This window comes from Macaca nemestrina, chromosome 14 (genome assembly GCF_043159975.1).
Source record: "Macaca nemestrina isolate mMacNem1 chromosome 14, mMacNem.hap1, whole genome shotgun sequence".
Classification (NCBI taxonomy): Eukaryota; Metazoa; Chordata; class Mammalia; order Primates; family Cercopithecidae; genus Macaca; species Macaca nemestrina.
In genome coordinates, this window is record NC_092138.1 from 72846470 (window position 1) to 72873946 (window position 27477).

General features: G+C 35.6%; 1 long non-coding RNA gene across 2 annotated transcripts in view; it reads left to right on the forward strand.

Moving 5' to 3' along the window:
* Window positions 1–27477, forward strand: part of LOC105480995 (uncharacterized) — a 575131-nt gene that overhangs the window by 492548 nt on the left and 55106 nt on the right. For both annotated transcript variants that reach the window (XR_011612742.1, XR_011612741.1), the window contains one exon: window positions 19384–19536. This is a non-coding gene — a long non-coding RNA (uncharacterized lncRNA). The remainder of the gene's footprint in view (window positions 1–19383; window positions 19537–27477) is intronic.

Sequence of the window (27477 nt, forward strand, 5' to 3'; positions counted from 1 at the left end):
GGTGAAGTAAAAATTTAGGAGTCATCTTTGAGTTAACCCTTTCCTTAATCCTCCACATCTAATGCATCAACAAGTCATGTTGATTTTCCCACCAAAACATTTCCCAAAATGCGTTAAATTCTCTCCACCTCCAGCTGCCCTACAGAAGCTAAGGTTGTATCTTGCATTGACTTCTGAAATAATTTACTAACTGATTTCCATACTTGTCTCTCTGCAATCCATTCCCTGCTATAAATAAGATAATGCCATTCTCCTGTTTAAAGTACTATGTCTATATCATCGTTCTCCAATATTTGCTGCTTCTCCTTGGTGAAAGTGTATTTTATGCAACAAATTAAGGCTACGCATATGACTTGCTCTGGTCAATAAAATATAGGTTAATATAAGTGTGAGGAATGTGTGCCTTTCTGTACAAAAGCTTTAAGAATCACTTCGGGGACACTTCTCAGTGACCCCTTATCCCTACATAATATCACATATGGTCCTTTGTTTGGTAGAAACTGGCTGCATGTAGAACATGAGCTGTAAGAAAGAAAAGGAAAGGGAGATTTAGTTTCTATCCTCTAATATGCAGAAGAGAAGATGGCAAGAGGGTTGGAAATGAGATGGATAAGCCATCCTTGAGTTTTCTTACACAGTCACTCAAGAAAAGAGGCAAGATACAGCAGAATGATTTGTGGAGCTATACAAGATTAGGCTGAGGTGAAGTAAAATGAGGAAAATAATGTTTTCTCACACCTTAAATTCTACCTAAGTATTTCTAGAATAATTTGTTTATCTTATTTTCTCAAACTCATCAGTTATCTCCTAGTATAAGAAAACAGACAAACTTCACTTAAAGCATGTTTTTCATTCTCACTTATTTCTAAATGACATGATTGATATATTTCTTCCTGGCTTTACTTATGTCTTCTTTAACAATCAGATAAATACTTGAGATTGAAAATTCATTAAAAATTACTTGCCAGAGGAGAATAATTGCCAATGCTAGGCAGAACAGGACAAATAAGACACTCTTAGATAATTTGCGTGGTCCAAACTGTTTTTGATTGTGTTTTAAGCTGGAAGGAAATTCATAAAGAAAGAACTATGCTACTCTAAGTAATTGAGTGGAAATGGTATTTGATTTTGTTTTATTTTCAATGCTGCAATAAAATAATAAAATTGTATTTGATAATACTTTACTTTTTCCCCGGAAAGATTACTATACAAAACTGTATTACTTATAGTGGCATTTTATTTTTCTTTTAGTTTTTGTTTAAATTATTATGTAAACATAATAGTTGTACATATGTATGGGGTACATATAATAAATAATACATGCTTGATGTGATGGAGTTACCCTTATTTGTTCACTACACACTGTATGCCTGTATAGTATAGTGAGTTTTAAATACAAGAAACCTATGCTGACATTCTTTTTTAGAACCAGAAAAGAAAGAAATATGATCAGGCCTATATGGTCAGGCCTATATGACAAATAAGATCACATGGGGAAAATCAAACCACATAAATTAAGACCTTACTAACGTTTCCCAGTTTAAAGGAATCCTGCCCCTAGAGAAAATTTTACATATATCATAAGTAGAAGATATGGTACAACTGCAAAATCTCATCTGTAGTTGCCTCTATGATATGCACAATATATTTTGTATGTGGTTTTGTTTTGGACACTCAGCTCAGTTGTGGAATGAATGCTAAAGATGGCTAGAGCTTTAGATATCCCGAGAAATAACATTTTAAGTGATAAAAAGATGTATAACACTTGGAAGTTTTATGTTATTGAAAGTGACAGTGATTTCAGAGATTATTTAGACAACCTAACGTAGACCTGATTCTTATATGAAAAACCTAGGCTCTGCTTTTCCTTAAATTTATGTTATTTAAATCATGCGTGGACGATGCATTTTTAATTTTTGTTATCAACATAAAGTAGTAATTTTACATTTCTTCTTTTGTGGTTTCTATTTGGAGCAGTGGTATTCAAATATTAATTATTTCTGGTTCTTAGGGTTAGAGAATTTGAAACTAAGATGAAAGGTGGCATCCAGAGTTGCTCTTCCAAAGCTGGATAACTAGATGAGGTTTCCTGGAGTTGCTGGCCCATCACTTTGGTATACATATATACACATTTGCACATATATACTTGGCTTGAGGTCAGAGGATAGAGTTTGTGCCTAAAAGAAGAGACAAAAAGCTTGGCGGGAAATTCTGGAAAGGACGAAGTCACAGAAAGGACAGGCCCCAAAGTCTACATTTGAAATTTACTCAACTATGTGGTTATCTGTCAATGTATTAATGCTTGGGAGAACACAGGAGATTTAGGTAAATGTAGTAACTAGAAGCTGAGAAAGAAAATGGAGTATTTTTAAGCTTCTGCCTAACAAACAGGAGGTATAGATTAGAGTTTGGGTTCAGTCAAGTCAACTGTCTGATGGAACAGAATTCACTTTTCATAGGAACATTATAGAATGCAGAGTATTCACAAATATCGTTTGTAATATTCACTATCTTTAAACATTTTGTACTTTCTAAATTTTCTGGGATAAAAATGAAAATAACATTTGTTGTGAAATCATTATTTGTGAAATTAATATATTTATATTATTTGTGTAAAATACTATGTATGTGAATTACATTATTTAATTTTATAGTGTTTGTCAGGTTTTTTATTCTGTTCTTTCTGTGTCTGAAACACTTTCTAAAGGTTAATAGTCACAGACATATTAATTTAAATAATACTGGTTTTAAAATGTCAGTATTGTTCAATTTCATTAATCATTAATTTAAGATAAACATATTATTTTTGGAATTATGGTGCTTGGTAAAATCCTGAAATCTACTTTAAAAGCATCAAAACAATTTGATTTTCTGAAATATATATTTTTGGCTCTCATAACTTTGTTTCAGTATGAAGGAATTGACCTCTAGCAAACAAATGCAATCCATTTATAATTCAGCAAATTAAAGCTTAATTACTAGCTTTAACAAAAGAACTATACAAAGCTTAATCATTAGCTTTACTTAAAGATTTATATTGTCAAAGCTATATAAAATTAATAAAAAGTGTTTTGCCTGGAAAGTGGCTGTGGCAGTTCTAAGATCTTTTCTAGGAAAACGACTATATGACTGACCAGAAATGTGTACATTTTACTATATGAATATGGTGCCCCATGGAGTCATGCACATATTCAGTGACTTTGATTCTATGCTAAAGTCAATGAATCTTTAACACAAAACAAAATCAAATTTAGTGACTGTTATTGGCTAAATTGTGCCGCCCACCATTTCATTTGTTGAAATCCTAACCCCTACTACCTCAGAAAGTGACTTTATTTGAAGATAATCTTTTTTATTTTTATTTTTATTATTATTTTTTTTGAGACAGAGTCTCGGTGCATTGCCCAGACTGGAGTGCAGTGCATGATCTCTCCTCACCATAACCTCTGCCTCCTGGGTTCAAGCGATTCTCATGCCTCAGCCTCCTGAGTAACTGGGATTACAGGTAAGCACCATCATGACCAGCTAATTTTTGTATTTTTAGTAGAGATGGGTTTTCACTATGTTGGCCAGGCTGTTCTTGAACTCCTCTGGCCTCAAGTGATCTGCCCATCTCGCTACCCCAAAGTGCTGGGACTATAGGCATGAGCCACCCTACCTGGCCAGAAGATAGAGTCTTTAAGGAGGTGATTAAGGTTTGGTTCTAGTCCAATATCGCGGGTGTCCCTAAAAGAAGAGATTAAGACACAAACATTCACAGAAATCACATGAATAAGGGAAAAGATGACAGCCACCTACACACCAAGGAAAGAAACCTCTTAAGAAATCAACTCTGCTGGCACCTTCGTGTTGGACTTCTAGCCCCCCGAATTGTGAGATAATGAACTTCTCGTATTCAATTTGTAACCTCCCAAGTACACCTTGCCCACTGCCTAGACAGAGCCGACTTAACAAGAAAGGGGAGTTGCAGTAGAGAAAGAATAATTCACACGGAGTTGACTGTGCAGAAGACTGAAGTTTTGTTATTACTCAAATCAGTCTCTCCAAGTATTTGGGGATCAGAATTTTTAAGAACAACTTGGTGGGTGGAAGGAAGCCGGTGAGCCAGGTGTCCTCATTGGTTAAGTAGGAGATGAAGTCATAAGGAATTGAAGCTGTCCTCTTGCACTGAGTCAATTCCTGGGTGGGGGCTACAAGATTAGATGAGCCAGTTAATACATGTGGGTGGGGCTGATCCATCAAGTGTAGGGTTTGCAAAATATCTCAGGTACTGATTTTAGGAGCAGTTTAGGGAGGGTGAGAATCTTGTAGCCTCTAGCTGCATGACACCTAAATCTTAAGTTCTAGTCTTGTGGCTAATGTTAGTCCTACAAAGGCAGTCTAGTCTCTGGGCAAGAAGGAGGGTTGTTTTGGGAAAGGGTTGTTATCATCTTTGTTTTAAACTACAAACTAAGTTCCTCCCAAAGTTAGTTCAGACTATGCCCAGGAATGAACAGGGACAGCTTAAAGGTTAGAAGCAAGATGGAGTTGGTTAGGTTAACTCTCTTTCACCGTTTAAGTCATAATTTTGCAAAGGTGGTTTTAAAGCTACCTGGTTTGTGGTATTTTGTTACAGCAGCTCTAACAAACGAATACAGTGACTGATTAAGTAAAGATGCTATTGTGTTTCTATATTCTCATACTTGTATCTACTAAGGAGCTAGAGATTAGAAAAATTTAAAAATTTGGCCAGGTGCAGTGGCTCACACCTGTAATCCCAGTACATTGGGAGGCCAAGGCAGGTGGATCATCTGAGATCAGGAGTTCAAGACCAGCCTGGTCAACATAATGAAACGTCATCTCTACTAAAAATTAGCTGAATTTGCTGGGCATGGTGGTGGGTGTCTATAATCTCAGGTACTCTGGAGGCTGAGGCAGGAGAATCACTTGAACCTGGAAGGCAGAGGTTGAAGTGAGCCGAGATTGTGACATTGCACTCCAGCCTGGGTGACAAGCAAAACTCCGTCTGAAAATCAATCAATCAATCAAGAAATAAATAAATAGAAGAGAGAGAAAAAGAAAAGTTTAAAAATTGAAAGTCCTTGCAAAGTAGTCATCTATCAAAAGCATAAAAGTGAAATTTTAATATACAAGATGAAAAATATAGCTTAATGTATAAATGTTTACTTAGGGATAAAGTTAAGAGTTAGTATAACCTATATAACATATTAAGAAAGCAATATAACCTATTATTTATGAGTACTTAACGTTGCCACTTGTTATAGTCATGTCCAAAGGCAAGTGAATTACTTTCCTGTGTCATGAATTTCCAGGGATATTGATGAGAACTTACCTTATTTATTATAGAACTAAAACGACAACATATTTACATATTAAGCAACACAGTGTCTGTTGTATATTATTGCTTAAACAATGTTAGTTATTTTTTATCATTTATTCATTTATGAAAGGAAGTATATTAACAGTTATCAGGTTGTTTACTTATAAGATTTGACCAAAGATATATATGAAAAGCCATTATCACTTTTCCAGAATGAATTCTATCTGTTAGCTTTTCATCAAACAGATAAAACATATCACTATCATGTTCCTCTTCAAAGATACCGTATTAGGTTTCTTTGTTGTTGTTGTTGTTGTTGTTTTGCTTTTGTTTTGTTTTTGCAGTGTGAAGCTGATTAGATTACTTCCAGATCTATTTTATGTGTTATTATAATTCTACAAATAATGGGTTTGATTTAAAATATTGTACTAACCACATAATTTTTACTTTCTTCAATTTATTTTCCTAAAAGTTAAAAAAAAGACTTAAAAAAAAATCCAAAGCCTCTAGTAGCTTACAATTTTACCAGTCTACTTAGTATGATATTTTAAGCATAATTTAGGACATTATTGGAAGATATGCAAAAACATGGGGCAAGTATATCAAAATAAAATAAATATTCAGTAGTTACAAAATTGAGGTTCACTGTTGTGGAACTTGATGAGACCCCAATGTGTAACCAGTTCCAGGAGGGTTATTTTGTTTTGTCTTTATTAATGAAAATAACAGAAAGAATAACAGTTATAGTACAGTAAAAGTTTCATGGGTTTTATAGAGAAGAAGGGATAATTAGGCTCTGAGCTCTTTGGAGCCAATAAGCCATTATCTGGGTTTTGCCTTCAAAAGCAAATTTAGAAAATTTATACAGCAGCAAGTTTAGTCTAAAATATATATATATTTTTAAAAAACTACAAAGAAACCTCTTTTTTTTGAAGCTTTGATAGGGTAAAATAAACCTAGAAGCTGTTTACTATAAAGTTAGTTACTCTAAAATTTGATAGAGATGGTGGAATACAAATGTAGGCGAGGATATTTTTGTGCCTGAAAGTCTGCAAAAAGTGCAAAAGATACAACAGAGTATTATTTTAGACAGTAATTGATGCTGATATAATAGCAGTATGTCATTAACTTGTCCTCGGGTAATCTAATTCCTGAAATTTTACTCCTTATATGATGTCTCTTGCTTATTCATAATAAGATTTCCTAATATGAAATCTGTCAAGTACTTTAATTTCTGGAACTTAATTTTAACCTATTACTTGTCTTTCTAGTTTCAGTTCAGTCATCATCTCCTTTAAGACATCCTACTTTATTCCTTTAGTCTGGGTCAAGGGCAATTTTTATTTGGCAAAAATTACCATGTGTGTGCCACTGTTGTAGCATTTATCATATTCTAATTTGTGTTGCTTATTAGGCTGTATAACTTGCATGTTTTCATTATCTATGTCTTCTAGCACCATGAGGACAATGTCTGCTTATTTTTCTTCTTTATTAATCTTTATTTGCAATCTTAGCACCTAGAATAGTATTCGCAAGAGAAGGTGCTCAAAATAACTTCAATTAATACATGAACAATTGTGTAGGAATTAGTCCCATTTAGAAAGTACATTTATACATTTCAGAGTTCCACTTCCACCTTATGGAAAATATTAGAATTCAAAGAATAAAAATGTAAGGGAAAATAACCTCCTCTTTCTTAGCAAATCCAAGTATATTATAACACCACAGGGAAGGTCAGAAAGTTCTTCTGTTCTATGTTACTGGACTATTACAGAGTTTACTCTTCAAGTTAATATCAGGCCCTATGACATATCAGAGCAATTTCTGGACTTTGCTACTTGGTATCTTCTTGCAGAGCTTATTATGAAAAGAATGCAGTGTTAGCACAAAGTTCCCCCACAGTGCCAGACTGGGAACCATGGGTTTTATTTTTCAGTGGCACCATGTGAGCAATTCCCCTATGTTGGGAGGTCCCTCTGGACATACACCCTGAAGAGTCTAAGACAGTAGCTAAGTATATGACTGAATATTTCACAATTTTTCTTTCCAAAATAAAACTATGGGAATTTTATGGAGCCTAAAGGGGTTACTAGAGATAAAAATGGCTTTTCCCGTATGAGTCAGAGTGACAAAAATAGCTGACACAAGCAAATGCGGCAGTTGCAAACTGCATGCAAAAGATATTTGATAACACTAAGGATTCTCCACAAGGTAGAAAACTCTGCATACTAGAACATAAGGTAGTTAGATTTGAAACTGAAAACAAAACACAAAAAATAGAAAGTGCTGACAAGACCTATGTTATAAAATGCATAACACAACACAATACTACAACATTATACACTAGACTTCAGTTAACTCCTGTGTAAATGCTGCTTTTAAATCCTGATCTGGCTGCCTTAGAAGGTTCATACGAGGACTAAATAAAATGACAAACGTGCGAACGTAATTTGGAAATGCAAATGACTGTATTAATATGACTTGCCCATGAAGTGGTTAATCATAGACAATAGGTGGGGAAATTAGGGAGGTAATGATAGCTTCATATAAGCCTGGGGAAAGAGGAAGAAACTGGTGTTCTACAGAAACTACTCATGCCCATGCGAATTCTCTACCTCTTTGGGTGATTATCTCTCCCCTGCTTACTACTGTTCAAATGCACTGGACATCAGTAGGTCGTCAAATATGCCTGAGACTTTCCCTCCTCAAGCCTGTAACTCAAGCCCTTCCCACTGCTCATATCACCCTTCACCCAATTATTTACAGGGCTCTATTGTTCTCAGCCCCACCTAAAAGCACTTTGTCAGGGAGAGGTCCTCTCTGACCAATCTGTAGAAAGAAAGATTTCCTTCCCAATTGCTCCTAATTTTCTATGTCAATATCCATTCACTGATTTTTCTTCACTTACCAATATTGATTATAAATACAGAAAATTTAAGAGAAATTTAGCTTGAGTCTCCCTCAGTCCACTATAAGCTTTATAGTGAACATTTCTCTTTTGTTGGTCTTAAGTATCCAGAAAAATTCATAGTGCCTGTCACATAGTAAGTGCGATTAAATAAATGAATACTGTGGTTTCTGGGTAAATTTTTATGATTTCAATTTACCTGTAAATTTGGATGATATAAACTACCTCCATGTTTCTTTCTAAAAATCAACACTCTTAAATACATTGACTATGGAAAGAAATCCTTGTATCCCATTTGTCTCTTAAGATACCTATTTTTGCTACACATTTCACTGTGTAAACAGTAAAGAGCAAATAAAGGAGGCTGGAAAGAATGGAACATGTGCAGAAAAAGAAAGACTGAAAGATCACCAGGTATTGTAACATGGGATTGGTCAGTTGATTAGTATGCAATATTGGATAAATCATTTAACTCTCTTGAATTATGGTTTATTCAATTATAAAACATAATTGTTGGAATAGATAATTTTAACTTTCTTCGTATCAAAGCCATCCTAGGGGAGTATTTCATTTTATTATATATATATGTGTGTGTGTGTGTGTGTGTGTATATATATATATATATATATTTTTTTTTTTTTTTGAGACAGAGTTTCACTCGTCACACAGGATAGAGTGCAATAGTGCAATCTCGGCTCACTGCAACCTCTGCCTCCCAGTTTCAAGCTATTCTCCTGCCTCAGCCTCCCAAGTAGCTGAGATTACAGGCACCCACCACAACACGTGGCTAAGTTTTGTATTTTTAGTAGAGATGTTTTCACCATAATCGCCAGGCTGATCTCGAACTCCTGATCTCAGGTGATCCACCAGCCTCAGCCTCCCAAAGTGCTGGGATTACAGGCATGAGCCACCACGCCTGGCCCAGTAGGGGAATATTTTTAAAAACTGAGCAAAAAATATTAATTTTGAATTATAGATTTAGACTTGTGTGTTTGAAAGTAATATGATTTATATCTATAATGCATCTTACAATTTCTATGTTATAAAATATATATGAATATATACCTAATATATATATTTACATATGTATGTGAAAACATCTGTTTAAGAAAAATATACTTAAGAAGTACATATTCTTCAAGTATTCTATAGGCTTGGAGTGGTGCTATAAAATTGCAATAAATACTTAACATTAAAATAGCTCGTGATACACTAGGAAAAATGTGTTAATAAAAGTCACATGGTAAAGCACACAAGTTAATGCTACAAAAAAGTGATATTTCAAAAGAATAACAGTTGTTTCGAGATGTTTTACGTCCTTTTTCTGTTTCGTTGCCTTCTAGTGGTTGGTTTGCCAATTCCAACCAAGGAAACATACTTAATGGACTGCTTTGAAATGGATTTTATTAGTTCAGCCCTCTGTAAGCATTCTCATGCATCATTAATATTAGACATTGCAAAGAACTGCTTTCCTTAAACTGTAGATCTTTGGATATAAATTGAAGGCTGTAGTAAATAATTGTCTGACTGTGAAATGGATGCTTGTAGTATATGCGCTCATGAGTTAGCTGAAGTGTATAATTAGGATACACATTTTAGTATGGCTTATTAAATTACAAAACACAAAAAGGCCATTGGAATTTGAATGATTGTAAGGAGTAATGAGATTTGAAAGAGGTTACAATGATAGATAGCATTTATGTTTGATATTTCATGTTCGTAAAATTATACTTGGATTGAGAATTCTGACTGCTTTATGTATATATCAGGCGATATCTATAATAAGGCAAATAAAAGTTTAATTAACTAAGACATTCTAAACTATTGCGATACCTTTTAGAGTAGCAAAGTATGTGATTGACCAAGTTGAATGAGCATTTCCATTTACATATAAAGTGCAAGAGATTTAAAAATATGCTTTATTGCTTGTATTTGTAAACCTTAAATTTTCGAAAATAATCCTCTGCACCCCAAAATTTATGTTCCTTGACTGTTTTACTCACCTCCCAATTCTGATTTATCACCAGATCAGACTGATGCCATATTTCACAAGAGGCAACTGATCTGTCCACTTTTTTTTTAACCACACCACGACCTCCCTATTCCAAGCCATAAGCATCTCATACTTAGATCATTGTTGTACCCTGCTCACTGGTCTCAAAGGTTTTATTCCTCCACTTCTTCATTCTGCTATTTAATCAGCTGTCAGAGTGATCTTAAAATGTAACTTGGAATGGCTCTTCCTGGCTGTTCTTGTATGGGACTTAAGTTCACATCACTTTATTGCGCTCTTGTAAGCAACTTATACAGCATTTGCAGTACTCCTCTAGCTCCATAGTAAATGACTTCTAAGCACCATGCAGAATAACAATTATTTAACTGTTCTTCCTTATGTAATTTGCACAGAAACCCTGAGAGGTAGATGTTATTAGATCCACTATGTGTATGAGGAAATTGAGGTTTGTAAGTCACATGACAGGTCTCATCTGAGTAGTGACAAAAGCTAGAATCCATGTATAGAGAGTTGTGACCCCAAAACCCATTAACTTTCTATTGTATCATTAGAAACATAAGGATCCCAGTAAATCAGGTGAGCCTCCCTTTGAATTTATGTTTCTCCTTCCCCAACCATCAACATTGATCCAATATTTACTCATATCAGCTTGTCTGAATATGTTATGCTCGATAGTAGGTAGAAAATAACAGGTGAAGTGCTAGCCCAAAAAAGCAGTCAAATGGATCTTTCTCTTCTCTTCTCACCCCTGATTACTATCCTGTGATGATTCGTTATTGCGTGATAAGCCTCCAAGCTTCTCATGCCATTAAATCACTACATTGCTGCCAGGTTTTGCTCAAAAGAATGAATATCCATTTCTCTTTGTCATTTGGTGCCATGTGTCATTGTCTCAGACTTGACTGGAAGAGAGTTGGACTTGTGCACTTTTAATGCCCTGCTGTGGAATCTTGAGAGCTCATATCAAGTTTCTAATAGCTACATTAAGTCTTGAAAATAATAGTTGGCCTCATAAAAAATCCTCTCTCCTCATTACGTTTTTAAGTTACAAAGGCTGTAAGGATATTATATTAGTAATATTGTTCTTGGACAGTTATGACTACTGAGGGGAACTCAGCCAAAATATACCCAGCCTCTCCCATGTACCTGGCAAGAATAGTATATAAAAAGCAAGACTGTATCTGCTTGTCAAATATCTATGACTTTGAGATTATCAAGAATATGAGATATTTGTAGTTCATTACTTGGCTTGTGTCCCAAGTCTATCTCTTTGTGGCCTCTATAGCCAGCAAGTACTGGATCACACTGTCTTCTGTAGTCTTGCCCATTCTGTGGATAGGAACATGGTCACTCTACACACTGCGTCTTTCCCGGTTTGTTTTCCAGGTCCATCCTCTGGGGCTTTTGTGTATGCTACAGCCAGTCATATCATAGAACAAAGATCACCTAGTTTACCCTGTGGAATGAACTGGGGAAAAATTTGCTGATAGGACACATTATAGTAAAAGCTCTAGAAGGGCACAAAGGCCTAAGTATATAGTGGCAACTCTTGTTTTTCCAAAGGAGTCTCTTTTAGTTTAAATAAGATTCTAAAGTCTAGGGCATAACTTCTACAAAACCTATGATGATAATGGACTCCACAATTCATGTCTTGTTCGTGAAATAGCTTCTGAGGAACCATCCCATGGGTGTAACATTCAGCTCTGCCAAATCACATTCTCCCAGAGGGAATGATTGGACTCTGAGGCTACCTGTCAAGTTTTTCCAAACTTAAAGTTTTCCCACTACCCTTCATCATGTTCAAACTTTCCACCTTCCTTCCAGTTTCTGTCCTCTACTCCAAATTAAGTCTTCTAATCTTCACTCAGGGATGGACTTTGGGGAGGTGCTAAGCCTTTGTTACCCTTGAGAAGGGTCTACTATGATGCCATAGGCAATAGGCTTAGCTCCTTTATCTATTGTAAATTATTAAAGAAATTATCCCCATCACACTTACTAAAAGCAATAAGAGACATTCTAATATAGCTAGGGTATTTCATTCTAGTTTAAATATATTTATTCTTCTTCTTCCCAGTGTAATTATGAGTAATGCCTCCTTTCGGTTTCAAAAAAAAAATTGACAAAGTATGATCACATTTTCTACATCTACAATCTCTACTTCAAGGTACTAGACCATTTCTTACAACTCTCTGAACCTGATGAATTCTGTAACAACATATACCACTACCCCACCATTCTCCTTGCATATAACTTTCTCGTCTCCTCCAGCTGTATTGGCACCTTTCATACACCATCGGTATATAAATTATGGTTGTTGATTTGTTTCCTTCTAACAACAACAACAACAACAAAAAACCAAACATGTATGTGTTTGAAATGTTTTATATATTTATATGAAATGTTATGTGTGTATATAAAATGTTATATATGATATATATATGCATACATATCATAAATTTTGTTTTTTAAAATATCTATAGAGAGAGAAAGAAAAGGAGTGAAAATTGACTGTATTGTATTGTGATATAGACTTCATCAATAGACTGGTCCTCCCTCCTTCCCTCCTGTTTCCTTTCTTACTTTTAAAAATGGTGAACTTTGAATTTAAGTTTTATATTGGTAAAAAGTAACTTGGATCAAATCAGTTCCTTTGCTCAAAGACCTTCACGCCTGACCATCCCAATGCAGTCCATGAGGTTCTGTGTAATATGACTCATTACATAAATTCTCTTTTATGTTTGATTACATGGAATTCATGTCCTTTTTATGCTCCAGCAGAGGGAGGTTCTTTCAGTTCCTTGGTACACCAAGCTACTCTACGTCCCAGAACTGATTATTTCTCTCATGTTCTAGACTTTACTTTTGTAAATCTTATACCTGGAAGGCCATTCAGGTAAGCCTTATCAGCCTCCTTTATCATCAATGATTCTTGCTTTCACTTTCCATGTTTTCAAAGCTTAATTTTCCCCGACACTTAATTGGATTGCATGGAGATAAACACAGAAATGTTTATTCAACATCTTTGTCACATTTTGAATCCCGAGCACTTAGGTATGGTAGAGATTTCTGCCCAAAGTCTCAGAAGGTGGAGCTTTTAAGTAGTTTTAATAATTTTTTCCCCTCAATTAGGAAGGCTCAAACTCAGTCCATACTGAAACAGGAGAATTCCCTGATTCCCCTCTCAGGCATGTGACAGGGGTGTGGCTCACCTGCTCCATCACCCAGCAACTCAAACCCGTGCTGGGAAAAAGCAGGTGGGCAGGTGCAGAGGCCAGTCTTCTGGGCTCTAGTCTTGTGGTAATGTGTAGGGAAGGGTGCCTGCAACCCCAGTGTTACAAAGCTCTTTCAGCTCTGCCATCTGCAGATGGTGTGAGTGTTAATTAGCTCAATGAACCCTCTTCCTTATCGATAGCAAGGGCAGAGGGACAGTGTGACTGCTTTCTGTATCCTGAGCTGTTGCCCAGCATACTGAAAGAATCGGATCACTCGTGGGCTCCAAGAATGAGTGCAAGGTTTTATTGAGTGGTGGAGGTGGCTCTCAGTGAAATGGATGGGGAGCCAGAAGGTGGGAATGGAGTGCGAAGGTGATCTTCCTCTGGAGTCTGACTGTTCTCGGCTTATGTTCAGATGCCTCTTCCCTCCTTCTCTGCCATGACACCCCACCATTCTCCGCTGCTCGGTTCCTCTGCTGCTCGGTCCCTCTGCTGCTTTTGATGTTCAGCTGTTTGTGTGTGTGTCCACTAAGGTCTAGGGTTTTCCCCCTCTTTGATCTTGAAATTACATATGTTTTTATTTCTCCTCGATAGGAGTTGATGTCTTTTGATACCTCACCACCGACCTCATTTTTACCTCATTTGCTAGGTCTTAGCACTTTGCTAGTACTCTTAAAAAGTAATTCAATTGACTCATTTCACTGCTAATATCTTGTTATAGACACAGTCTATATATGTGGTAACTATACTGAAATCTAATATACAATTTTACCTATCTGTAATAAACTATTAGGTTATTTTTTGTAATGCTATCATCTTAGTATTAGCTGCTAAGCATCTTATGTGACCAGATATCAATAAATTATTTCTCTTCTCTGCTTGAAGTTTCAAATTAGAAACACATTTGAGTGATGAAGCTAGAGCTATTTTACAAAGTTGACTGCTATTATTGGATTGATGAATTTTAAGATGTGGATATATGTGAGAAACTCACCCAACAGATTTCACTGGTTTCTAGGTAAAAAATTGATGTCAAATAAGGAAAGGAGGTAGGAGTAGTAGTAATTGAATATTATAAGGAATTTTCTCTGTCATTCATTTTGTTTCCAGATAGCCTTTATCTTTTAAATTAAACTCATGTATAAAATCATATATTAGCTCCAGAATTATTGAAATATACACTCATAATTTCCATGAGTTGTCAAAATTTTTGTGATTTCTAAGCCTTAGCCTTTTCAATTTGTATTTTAAATTCTAGGATAATGATTGGTGAATATATTTGTATCTTGTTAAAAAAAAAACAGATACTCTACAAAGAACAACTGTTAGATATGTTGATGAAAACTATTATGTCTTTAGAAGGCATTGGTTAAATATGAAAAACAACCTGGAAAGAAAAAAGACATCTTTCATTTTAGAAATCAGCTTTTATTTAACGAAACAAAATATTGTATTTTAACATCACTTCTATTGGCACACCTTGGGATAAAAAAACCAAACATGACATATGTTTGTTTTCATTTACTTCATTTATTCAAATAATCTTTCATATTCCACAAAAATATATAGTATATTTCTTCAAAAGATTCTATGTTAGGTAGAATTGTCTCCTAGAATTTTGATTTTTTTTTTTTCTGTTATGATTGTCTGTTAAATATCCTAACAGATTTTCATCGGTGTATAAGGAAGTTTTAAATTTGTGTTACAATTTACCTTGAATAAAACTTTGTGAGTGAAATCCCTAAGTTTATCAACAAAGGGACCACTTAAAGATCTCTGAACCTCCTCTCTTCAGTCTTCCCCTCTCTGAATCCTCAGCAACTCCTCCCAAACTCAATTGTCTGTCCCTTTCTCTGTCTTTAATGTATTGGTGTCTGAAAAGGGCTTCCAGCAGGGCGAGGTGGCTCACGCCTGTAATTCCACCACTTTGGGAGGCCTAGGCAGGTGAATCGCTCGAGGTCAGGAGTTTGAGACCAGCCTGGCCAAGAGGGTGAAACTCAGTCTGTCTCTACCAAAAATACACACACACAAAATACAAAAATTAGCCAGGAGCGGTGGTACACCACTGGGGAGGCTGAGGTACGAGAGAATCACTTGAACCTGGGAGGCAGAGGTTGCAGTGAGCAGAGATCATGCCACTGCTCTCCAGCCTGGGCGACAAAGTGAGACTCAGTTTCAACAAAACAAAAGACCTCAATAAACAAAGAAAAAAAGGGCTTCCAGGTGCAAAGCCTCCAATATCATAAAGGATAATTCTGTTTGTTTTCTTTCTTAGGCACTACAGTTGTACTGCTATCCAGTATCTGAAAATAAATGTTTCATATATTTTATTCAGTTTTCTAGTTGTTTATGATGGGAAGGTTAGTCTGATAATTAGTTTTTCTCATGACAAGCTGTAAAACACCATGAACGTTAATACTGGAAAATTTAATTTGTATAAAACTGTTTTATTACTTCTAAGAAAAAAACCAAAATGATTTTTAATTGGATTAATTTCTTTTTTAAAGTATACTGCACCATAAAAAGTGAGTTTTACTTTTTTCTTTAAAAGTTAAATATTGTAGTGCTAATAAATTACAGAATCATGTGAACTAACAATGTATTTTTATCTTGTTCTGTACTTTAAAGTGAATGGCTTTAATAATTCTGGTTTTATATGATTGTTGGAATGTTAGTTTGAGATTAGAATTTATTTTTCTTAAGAAAATATTTTAGGAATATTAAGAGAAATTTCATTTTTTCTAATGTCCTCTCAGCATCATTTTTCTCTATTACACTACTGCTTTACTAAACCATTCTGGTATTCCTGAAATAAATTCTGCTTGATAAAAAGTCACTTACTATTTTTTAATAACTAAGAGCTAGTATTTTATTTTGGAATATTTGCAACTATATTCACAACTGAAATGAGCTCATATTTTTATAATGATACATGGTTGTGGAATAGAGTTACATTGTTTTGCAAAATGGGTAGTGGAATTGTCCATTTGTCTATCCTTTACTTTTACAAAATTTATATGGAAATAATAGAATAATTTATTTCTTTGGAAGAGTTTTGCCTGGGTGTGTTAACTCATGCTTGTAATCCCAGCAGATTGCTTGAGCCCAGGAGTTCAAAACGAACCTGGGAAACATAGCAAAACCCCAACTCTACAAAAAGTACAAGATTTATACTGGCATGGTGGAGTATGACTGTAGTTCCAACTACTTGGCAGGCTGAGGTAGGGGTATCGCTTTAGCTGGGAAGGCTGAGGTTGAGGTTGCAGTGAGCCGAGATTGTGCCACTGCATTCCATCCTGGGTGACAGAACAAGACCCTGTCTCAAAAACAAAATGCATTTTGACACACATATACACTTGTGAAATCATCACCACAATTAAGATAGCATCCACACATCATCTTGTTCATTTGCAATCCCTCACTTTCTCTCTTCCTCCTCCTCTGCAGGCAACCCTTGGTCTCCTTTCTGTTACTATGGATTAGCTTGTGCTTTCTAAAGTTTTACATAAATATTACTATGCATTTTAAATTACTTTTAACACAACATAGTTATTTTGAGATTTATCCATGTTGTCCATATTTTATTGTTTTCATTGCTGATTAGTAGTATTTCATTCCATAGATATATTACAATTAGTACTACTGAAAGAATTTTGTTTTGTTGAGTTTTTGGCTATTTATTATGAAAAAGCTTCTGTGAATATATGTATGCAAGTTGGTGTGTGGGCATATGCTGTCATTTCTCTCCGGTGAATACTTAAGAGTACAGTGCTGGGTCATAGCATAGGTGTATGTTTAACTTTTACATTGACTTCTAACCTGTTTTTACAAAGTGGTTGTATTGATTTAGATTTCCATCAGCAGCGTATAAGAATTGCAGTTGTTCCAGGTCCTTGCTAACACTTGCAAGGGTGTGTGTGGGATGTTTGTGGTAGCATCTGATTGTGGTTTTCATTTGCATTTACTGGATAATTTTTTATAGGTGTGTTGCTCACTCCTATTCCTCTTTTGTTGAAGCATTTGTTAGATGTTTTGAAAACTTTTATTTTTTTTCCTAATAATTGAGTTGAAGAGTTTATGTTTTTTAAATGAAAGTTCTTTGTTGGATATATGTTTAGCAAAGATTGTTTCCCAGTCTGTGACTTGTCTTATCATTTTTGTAATAGTTATCTTTGAGAATTGTTTTTTGATGAAGTTTAATGTGTTGATTTTTTATAGTTTGTTTTAGATTTTTTTTCCTTTATTTTAGATGAAGTTGAAGGACAACTCTTGTTGTCCAGGCTGGAGTACAATGGCACAATCTTGGCTCACTGCAACCTTCGCCTCCCAGGTTCAAGCAGTTCTCCTGCATCAGCCTCCCAAATAGCTGTGATTACAATCATGTGCCATGACACTTGAGTAATTTTGTATTTTTTTAGTAGAAATGGGGTTTCTCCATGTTGGTCAGGCTGGTCTCGAACTCCTGATCTCAGGTGATCCATAGGCCTTGACCTCCCAAAGTGCTAAGATTACAGGTGTGAGTTTCAGTTTTTTTAATAATTTTTTTTTAGCTGCCTCCTGGGCTCAAGCGATTCTCCTGCCTCACCTGCCAGACTAGCTCAGACTACAGGTGTACACCACCATGCTCAGCCAATTTTTTGTGGTTTTTTTTTTTTTTGTATTTTAAAGACAGGGTTTCACCATGTTGCCCAGGCTAGTCTCAAACTCCTGAGCTCAGACAATCTGAATTCCTTGGCCTCCCAAAGTGCTAGGATTACAGGAATGAGCCACTGCCTCTGGCTGTTTGTTTGTTTTTTACATATAGTTGTTAAAATGATTATCTTTACCCATTAAAACAGCCTTTTAGGGTTTATTTTTTCCTGGATTTTGGCAAGTTTCCTCACAGAACTTAAGTTTCCTTAAGTACTCAAGCTCAGTACTCAGCTTGAGACTAATGGGGAACTCTCCTGGGTGCTCTCTCCCTCTTCATTCGAGCTAGATCTATAGATTTCTCATTTCTGGTACTCTGCTCAGCAAACTGAGGCCATTTTGGCCAACCCAAATTCTTAACACTTTTTTTAAATTTTCAGGCTCTGTTTGGGTTTCCTTTGCCTGCACCCCATCCTGGAAATGCTCCAGGAAGTGAGTTGAAACCATGATGGGACTCACCACGTTTGTTTTCTTCTCATACGAGTTACACTTCTGCATTTCCTCCTGTCCAATATCTGCAAATTATTGCTTCACATATTTTGTTTAGTTTGCTTTTAGTAGTTTAGTTGGGAAGGGTCAGTGTTACTCCATCGTGGCAGAAAACAGAATTGACCTAAAAAACAAAATTCATTATCAAATTGGTTTTATACCTAATGTTAAGACAATAACTTTACTAGATAATTTATAGATAATAACACTTCTAAATTCTTCCATGATTACTTGTGTTAAAGTGTGTCCTCAGCCAAAAGACAAAATGGACTCCCTATGGCTAACTGAAGTGCTCAAAGTTCAAACAGAAGTAGGCAGCCATAGCGAGGTGAGGGACTTCTCATGTACTCTGTTCTCAGAAAGATGTAAAAGTGTTACAGGATCTCCCTTTGCACAGTCAAGCCAAACCACTTCCTTTTGTCTGCAGCAAGATAAACTACAGCCAGAAACACCTCCTCACTCCCACACACAGGACCTTTGACAGAAACATCTTATACTGACTTATGGTTTGGGGCTTAGAAACCAGGTTATCAGAGCCTGACTATTTAGAAAAATTTGAGCAGAACACATTTGAATTCTTCGTTTGTATGAATGCACCTGGTTGGGAATGAAGGCAAGAACTTCCCTTATTTAACCCAGACCTTTCCTTTGTTCTTTGGAGAGCACACTTTCACTTGTACTGAAGACTGTTTCTTCCCAATCTGCAGATTAGTTTTTATAGAAACTAAAGCTCTACCTTTTTCCTCCACAGATCTCATGGTCTTTTCTTAACATTTCTTGGTGATGAGGATGGGATTTGAAGTGGCACCCTAGCTTCTTCCCAACACTCCTGGACCAATGCATTTGCACCTGCAAGAACCTCTTGAGCTCACTTATCTTCCTGGCTGCACTGGGGAGAAAAGAGGTAAGGCCCCTTGGACCCAAGATCTTCTGATCTTAGGATGAGGTTTCTGGCACTTTATTTTTTTAGTGATTCTTCCCACCCGGTCCCACAGGTTACCCATTGGTGGAGTATACCCATACTTTGTTGTGTACACTCACACCCTGGGGTACTCTCATGCTTTCTAGGGTATGCTCACACTTCAGTTTTGCGAGGACACTTGCACTTCAGTTGCACTCAAAGGGACTGCCTTCATAAGGTGAGTCTATTCCTGGGAGTACATTTTTTTTTTCAGGGGATTTTTGGGATTGCCTCTTCCAACTCTCTTCAGGAAACATCTGTAAACATTTATTCTAAACCTAGAAAATTATACTCTTCGCTTTCCATGAAGAGGCAGCTGGATCAAGTTGCAATTAAAATAAATCTCAAATTGTCTGCTTTGAGTGCCCTGAAGGACTGACAAAATAGCAATCCATCCTGTGGTCTATTGGCTAAAATTCTGTGCTTTCCTGGCTGTGGCACAGGTTGGATTTCTGATCAAGCAATCAAACCCATTTTTTAAAACTGTTTGTATGACTCTTGACCTTTTGGTGTACCCTTTTGTTATTGATCCTTTCCCTTTCCAGTGGAAACTTTTGACTTCCAGTCTTCTCCATCTGAGGTGCATGTGGGGTTTTGGGGTCTTTAAGTATAGGTGCTCTGCTAAGAAGCAGCTGGGCCCTAAACAATATGGCTGGACAGTCGTGAGTTATATCCCTTTGAAACTACTAAGACTTTTTTCTCTTTGAACTCCCTTTGGGTGGTTCTAGATCTTGTAAGGACTACTTTATACATCTTTGGAGATGCCTAGTTCATCTTTAGTTTTGTCATAATGTTGGTTAAGATGATTCACTTGAAAAGATACTTTTGTTTTTTTAAAAAAAAGCTAGATAAAGTATTTATAAAATATAGGGCCAGGCATGATGGCTTGTGCCTGTAATCCCAGCACTTTGGGAGGCCGAGGCAGGTGGATCACGAGGTCAGGAGCTCTTGGACAGCCTGGCCAACATGGTGAAACCTCGTTTCTACTAAAAATATAAAAATCAGCCAGGTGTGGTGGCAGGCGCCTGTAGTCCCAGCTACTCAGGAGGTTGAGGCAGGAGAATCACTTGAACCCGGAAGGCGGAGGTTGCAGTGAGCCGAGATTGTGACACTGCACTCCAGCCTAGGCAGCAGAGTGAGACTCCATCTCAGATATTTATATACATATTTATTTATATATATAAACACACACACATATATACATATGTATATATTTATATATAAATACGTGTGTGTATATATATGTGTGTTGTGTGTGTATATATATGTATATATAGGCCCGCAGCTAAAATAGGCTTACTTCTTTTGCAGAGCTATCCATGCTAAGTCTAGACATAAAAAATTCTTTCTTCACCCTGTTAAAGGGCCACACCCTGAAATCAGTAATATAATCAAGAAATAAACCAAGTTTAAAACACCCGCTATCTGACTAAATTGGTCTCCCGTACTTTCTGGAATTTAGCTGGCTGTTTGGAAAGTCTTGGTAAGAAACATTTTCATCCATAAAAGTAATCCCCATCTGCAAGGACGTCTCTCTCCCTGCACCTAAAGAACTAGAAACTTTTAACATGGAGAATATATTGTTTTCATGTTTACATAAAATGCCTTAACTTTGTTTAAGATAGTTTTTCTGGCAATCTTGTCTTGATTTGACCTTTCCCTTGATTGTCTCAGCAAATAATGTGTTTGGATCTAAGGTTTGTACCTTCGAAATGTAAAATTTCACTTAAGAAATCATGTTTTTGGAAATACAATTTTTGGGTTACCTTGCTCCACAAGGAGAAAAAAAGCTACATGAAAACTGGCAAATGAAAAATCTTGTAAAGCTATATGATCTGTTTCTTTGTACCTGCATGTCTATATATTTATATGTGTTTTGTGTATGTGATATTTCACTATTGAAATATATGAAAGAACTCTAATTGGCTTAAAGATAATGTAAACACTTAAATATTTCATCAGAAAAATAGAAACTAACTCAAATGCCTTTAAGCTCAAATGACTTTAGTGATCTTTGATAAAAAGAACTACTTTAAATGAGAATGTTCTCAAAATTGTCAGTATTATTCAGGCATTTTTGCCTGGACTTACTTGTTATACAAGTTTAGGCTGTTTTTGATAGATGTTTTAAGGTCATAAAACAGTTGTTCCTGTACTATTTTTGGTACTTCCTTATCTGTGAATTAAAGCTACAAAGGATAGCTGCTAGGCTCCTACTGAGTTTGTCTTTGAATAAGCCCATGAACTTGGGGGCCTAGACAAGTGGCCATGTTAGGACCTGGGGACATGTCCGATGTGCCTGGACAACCAGCGTCAAGCCAAATATGGCCCAATCATCCCTGACCCAGCTTTACTTCCTGAGCATGCTAAGAGGGGTTGGGTCCTACAGGTATCATCTTCATAGATGATAGATCTGTCCTCTATCCTAAGCTCTAAGCCTGGTATGTAAATTCAGGATGCTGACTGGACCTGCCCTTCATTATCATCTGTGGGTGCCAGGTGGTACATGAGTCTCAGGACAATTGGAGATGGAATTAGAAAAATTACTCATGTCATAGTTTCAAAATTATTTTTAGTAATTTAAAATCTTAAAGTATGTTATATCAAATTTTAAATATTGGAACACTAATTATTAAATATAACATTAAGTTTATTTTGACATCTTATTCTTATATGGTATAGAAAAGTTAAATATATTTATAACTTAATATTTATAACTGTTAATAAAAAGTTGAAGCTAAAATTCATGCAATGGTTTTAAAATTGCATTTCATATAAGTAACAAAAAACAGTTCACTTTACACAACATATTAAGGAAAGTAGGAGCCATTTTTGGTAAACCAAGTTAAAAAGAGAGAGTCATTTTTTTCTTTTACATGAGGGAGAACTTTGTGTGGTCAAAATGATGAGAGGAAAGTAAAGTACATTTTTGTCCTAAGGTAGGATGCCAAACACACACACAGAAACAACAACACAGAAGTATAAGACAAAACTAAAGGTTTGAACAAGTTGTAGAAGGTTTGTGAAAAATTAAATTTTTTGTGTGGTCAAGTTGGCTAAAATGGAAAGAAAATTATTTATAAGTTTTTCTAAAAATTGAACATTAATATCAAAAGCACATTGATGCAGGGTTAGGGTGTGTGCCCCTGTGTCAAAACAAAAGGGTTTTCTTGAAGCATTAATTTGCTCTCTAATAGAAAATTGTGAAACCTTTTTCTTTACCTTTGAGGTAACTGGCCTCAAAAACAGATTCCATTTTGTGTTTCGTCAAGATAATTTATTGTGTTTTGTACCTTTAAAATATTTTGTCACTTTGGTTTTAATTCATAGCGATCTGTGATCCTATTGCCATCAAACACTTTAAATTTGTGATGTCTGACAAGCTTCCCAAAACTAAATTCCAAAATCAAGTCTTTTGGACATTAACTTAGTCATAACAGAAATACCCCAAAATCCAGAAGAGACATACTAAGCTTATTCATTGTGTTTAAATCATACAGGAAACACTGTCAAACAGCAAAAAGATATGTACCTTTCTTCAAGTTATATTAATTTTTTTTTTTTTTTTTCCAGACAGAATCTTGCTCTGTCACCAGACTGGAGTACAGTAGCATAATCTCGGCTCACTGCAACCTCCACCTCCCAGGTTCAAGCGATTCTCCTGCCTCAGCCTCTTGAGTAGCTGGGACTACAGGTGCGTGCCACCACGCCCAGCTAATTTTTATATTTTTAGTAGAGACGGGGTTTCACCATGTTGGCCAGGATGATCTCGATCTCCTGACCTTGTGACCCGCCCACCTCGGCCTCCCAAAGTGCTGGGATTACAGGCATGAGCCACTGAGCGTGACCCTAAATGTATTATTAATATGGGTTCCAAAATTGTATGCTATTCCTAAATTCGAATTTATCTTGATATGTGTTATTTACCATAATCACAGTTATTATGTTAATGTCATATGCCACAAAAATAACCAATTATTTTTACTAATTGCATCTTTAACCATGGCTACTTTAAAATTTTTCTCGACCACAGTTATTTTCTTAAATCCTTTTCATACTAAGCCTAAGCACCTAGCTCCTCTTTAAAATTGTTTTATCTGCTTGAATAAATGTTTTACTAGTTTGCCAACATCAATTTGACTGCATACTTCCAGGTCTTATCCATAGACTTACCAGATGCCACTGAATAGCAATAAGATACACTGAATTAAATCTAGTAGGTGCCTGCCCATCTTCTCACCTTTACTTGACCAAGTTGTTCAAATTGGCCACAAATCTCTCAGCCACATGAGTCCCAACAAGGGAACAGGTGGACTCAGTGCAGGTAGCCAGATCATTCTGGCAAGAGTATGGAACAAAAACATAAGCTGATTATCAACACTACCTAAGACAGGTTTCCACTAAAAAGGAAGAAAGCTTACTCTGGCCAGGGGACAAAATGGACTCCCCGTGGCTAACTGAAATGCGCAAAGTTAAAACAGAACCTGGTTGCCATAGCTGGTAAAGGAGTGGTCATATACTCTCATGTTCCTGGAAAGATGTCGTAACAAGACCTCTCTTTCTACAATCAAGCCAAGCCATTTCTGTTGTCAGTGCTAAGACAAACTGTACTGCACCTGGAACCCATCTCCCCTCAATGACAGAAGGAAAGAAACATCTAACAGAGAAACAAACACTTGTCAGAGATTTCTAGTTTTTCACTTGGAAACCACGCAATCAAGGCTTGACTGTTTCTACCAATCAGAATGAAATAAGGTTGAATTCTTTAGCTACATAAACTGACCTGATTGAGAACTACCTATTTCAGCCATATCTTCCCTTTGTTCTACAGAGAACACACTTTCTGTGACTCTGAAGGTTGTGCCTCTCCAATGTGCAGATTTTTTTAAATAGAAAATAAAGCTTTACCTTTTTTCTTTATGTATCTCATGGTCCTTCATTATCAGTTTTGTTTTTTAACTTATGAGGCTGGTTTGGTAATCAATTTCTTTTCCTAAAAAGAAAATTAAATATGTTAATGTTCATTCACATAAAATTGTTTATATTATGTTGTTTTTTTAGGTAATTTTATCTAATTGACAGTTCTTTTTTTTCAGTTTCTGCCTTTATCTTTATTGAGTGTTCCTCCAAAGTACTTTTTGCTTGTTTTATTGTCCCCTTCTTTATTCCTTAAATGGTATGCTGAAATTGTTATTGCTTTTTCTTATAGTGCCACCTATAGCTACAACATTTCTGATTTGATATTAATTATTGTCATTCATTATGACTGCTTTCTAATAATCTGTATGGGTACTTTTGCTGTCTAATGAGAAAGTAATTTGCAAGTGGTATACTTTTGTTTTTTTTTCAGTTTTTATCAATGTTTTCTCAATTCTCAAATGTCAATAATTTTAAGATGAACCATCAATTTAATTATGGTTCTTTTGGAGGGAAATAATTATAATAAATGTGATTCATACTCCATGTTTGACTGTAATTTTTCTTTACATTCTCTGATTAAATAATCTTTTGAATCCTTTGACCATCAAAGTTATATATATTATCACATAAACATCAGACTTCCTTAAATCATGGCATTTAACAGGCATCCTTTTTTATAAAAAGTATACTTTTTAAATTTCAGTGCTGTATTACTAGAATATTTCAAAAGGCATTTTAAAGTAAAAATTAGCTGTCAAAATTTGGGTTTAAATTCACATGCATGTATTGTTAATTCACTATCACAAATATGACTACACTGGAAAAGTCAGACTTAAAAAGTACAAGCAAATACTCTAAAAAGTACAATCAACTTTATTGTTATGCCTCTCCTTTCACCTATTCAAATAATTTTCTGGGAGCTATTTGTATTCTTCCTTTTATGTGAAATGTAGAGCAAGTCTCATGTCTTTTTTTTTTAACCTCCTTTTAGGCAATAAAAACCACTTCTGTTAACAGTTAAGAAAAATAAGCATTCTAATGTCATAGTCTACATTTAAAATTCATTCCATGCTTCTCTTCTCCCCATCCTTGTATCTACTTAAAACAAGTCTCTTGGAGTGAAAACATACAGTATTCAAATTCCCCATTCTCTAGTATTTCGGTTTCTCTCATAAGGTTAAAACTGGAAAAGTGGAGGCTGTGTCAGTGGGTAGGATCTTACTTCATGGTTTTGTTGGGGTGTTCAAGCATTGACTTCTTTGGGTTTGGCAGATGTTGAAAGTTTATGTTGGCTGATGGTTTCTTTATCAACCTCTTTCTCTTCCTCTGACTATTAAGTAAATGTATCTCCTCCAACTGGTAGCTCAAGCAGTTTTCTTGCCATCTACGCATTGGCAGTTCACCTCTAGCTTCTTTCTGCTGAGGCAGCTTCATCCCTTCAAGAAATTCTAATGGGCACCATCTAAGTCAATTCCAGGATTATTCATTCTCAGACTCAAATGAGAAATCTGTTCCTTAAGATCTTACCTCTACCCGAAGCTGCAGAGTCAGCATGTGAAATTCTGAGTGTGATTTTTTAACATCGTTTTTCCCCTCCTAAAGTAGAAGAAATACATTCCTCATCTTAGACCATGGGAATTCTATGCACTCTGAAAGTTCTTTAAAATTTCCATCTCATCTTCTCCATCAATTTCATAAGCTAGATATCTGTGGTTAGTTAAGAATCTCCACAGTAGTGTTAAGAACCTCCATGATCATGTCCTGCTTTATTGACCATCAACTTCAGTTTGAAATTCTGAGAGAAGCTGGTACATTTTTTCTTGGAGGCACAACTGAAACAGAGATAGAGTCACATTTTAGCATTTTATTATTAATATATTACTATTAGAAATATTTAAATTGAATAGATGACTATGTTAAGAGTTATTTTAAAACCATGTATAGTTCACAGATGTATGGGAATTGATCATTATCTCATGACTTGTGCCTGTGTGGCAGTTACAAGTTTAAGACTCACCTTAATTTTAGAAAATCTAAAATACAAAAATTTGTAGAATTCAGGATTGAAAAAAGATGGCCATTTTAATTTCTAAAATACTACAGTTAGACAATACAACCTAAACAATTACTCTTTTGAAATTTATTGAGGCTCTCCATATATTGCTTTCCAGTAATTTTTACATTGTGACATACAAAGTAAATTGCAATGATTATATGCTACACCAAGATTAACAGAGATGAGAGTGTTCACCTACCTGCCTAGAGAGCTCAGGGAATCAATATTTGAACACATCTGTAACTCATAAGTATTAGTTAGCAAGCTCTATTTTAATGTGTGATCAGTTTCTGGAATACATTATATTGGAAATGTTCATAATTTAATATATATGTCTTAACTTTCTAAACATTCTCCAGCAGTATTTCTTTTGCCTATTTGACCCTTCAAAGAAGGAAATATGTGAAAGATTCCCATAGCTACTGAATGTAGGCCAATTTATTTATGTGTGCTAAAGGTATTTTGCTTTCTGCTTTTCAAAGCTATAGTATTTCTTAATACTGATTCTTGATTCCTAGAATTTCCCTGTAAATTTTAACATTGAGCTATAAGCTATTGCATTCTCAGGGATAGCCCTTGAAAGTGATTAGGAGAAATATCCATCAACTAGAGTTCCTTAACTTGGAAGTGCTGCAATAAGTGGATGATATGTGAATTGCCTACTTTGACAAAGGCAGTGTGTTTTGAGAAGTAATTTGAGAACTAGTAGAGATTTTGATATTTTTATGAATTAGTATAGTAGTTTCTTAGGGCTGCCATAATGAAATACCATGGCTTAAATAACATAATTTTATTTTCTCCCAGTGCTAGAGGCTGAAAATCCAAGATCAAGGTGTCAGTGGGTTTGGTTTCTCCTTAATTCTCTTTTTTTTGCTTGCAGCCTTTTCACTGTGTCTTCACATGACTTT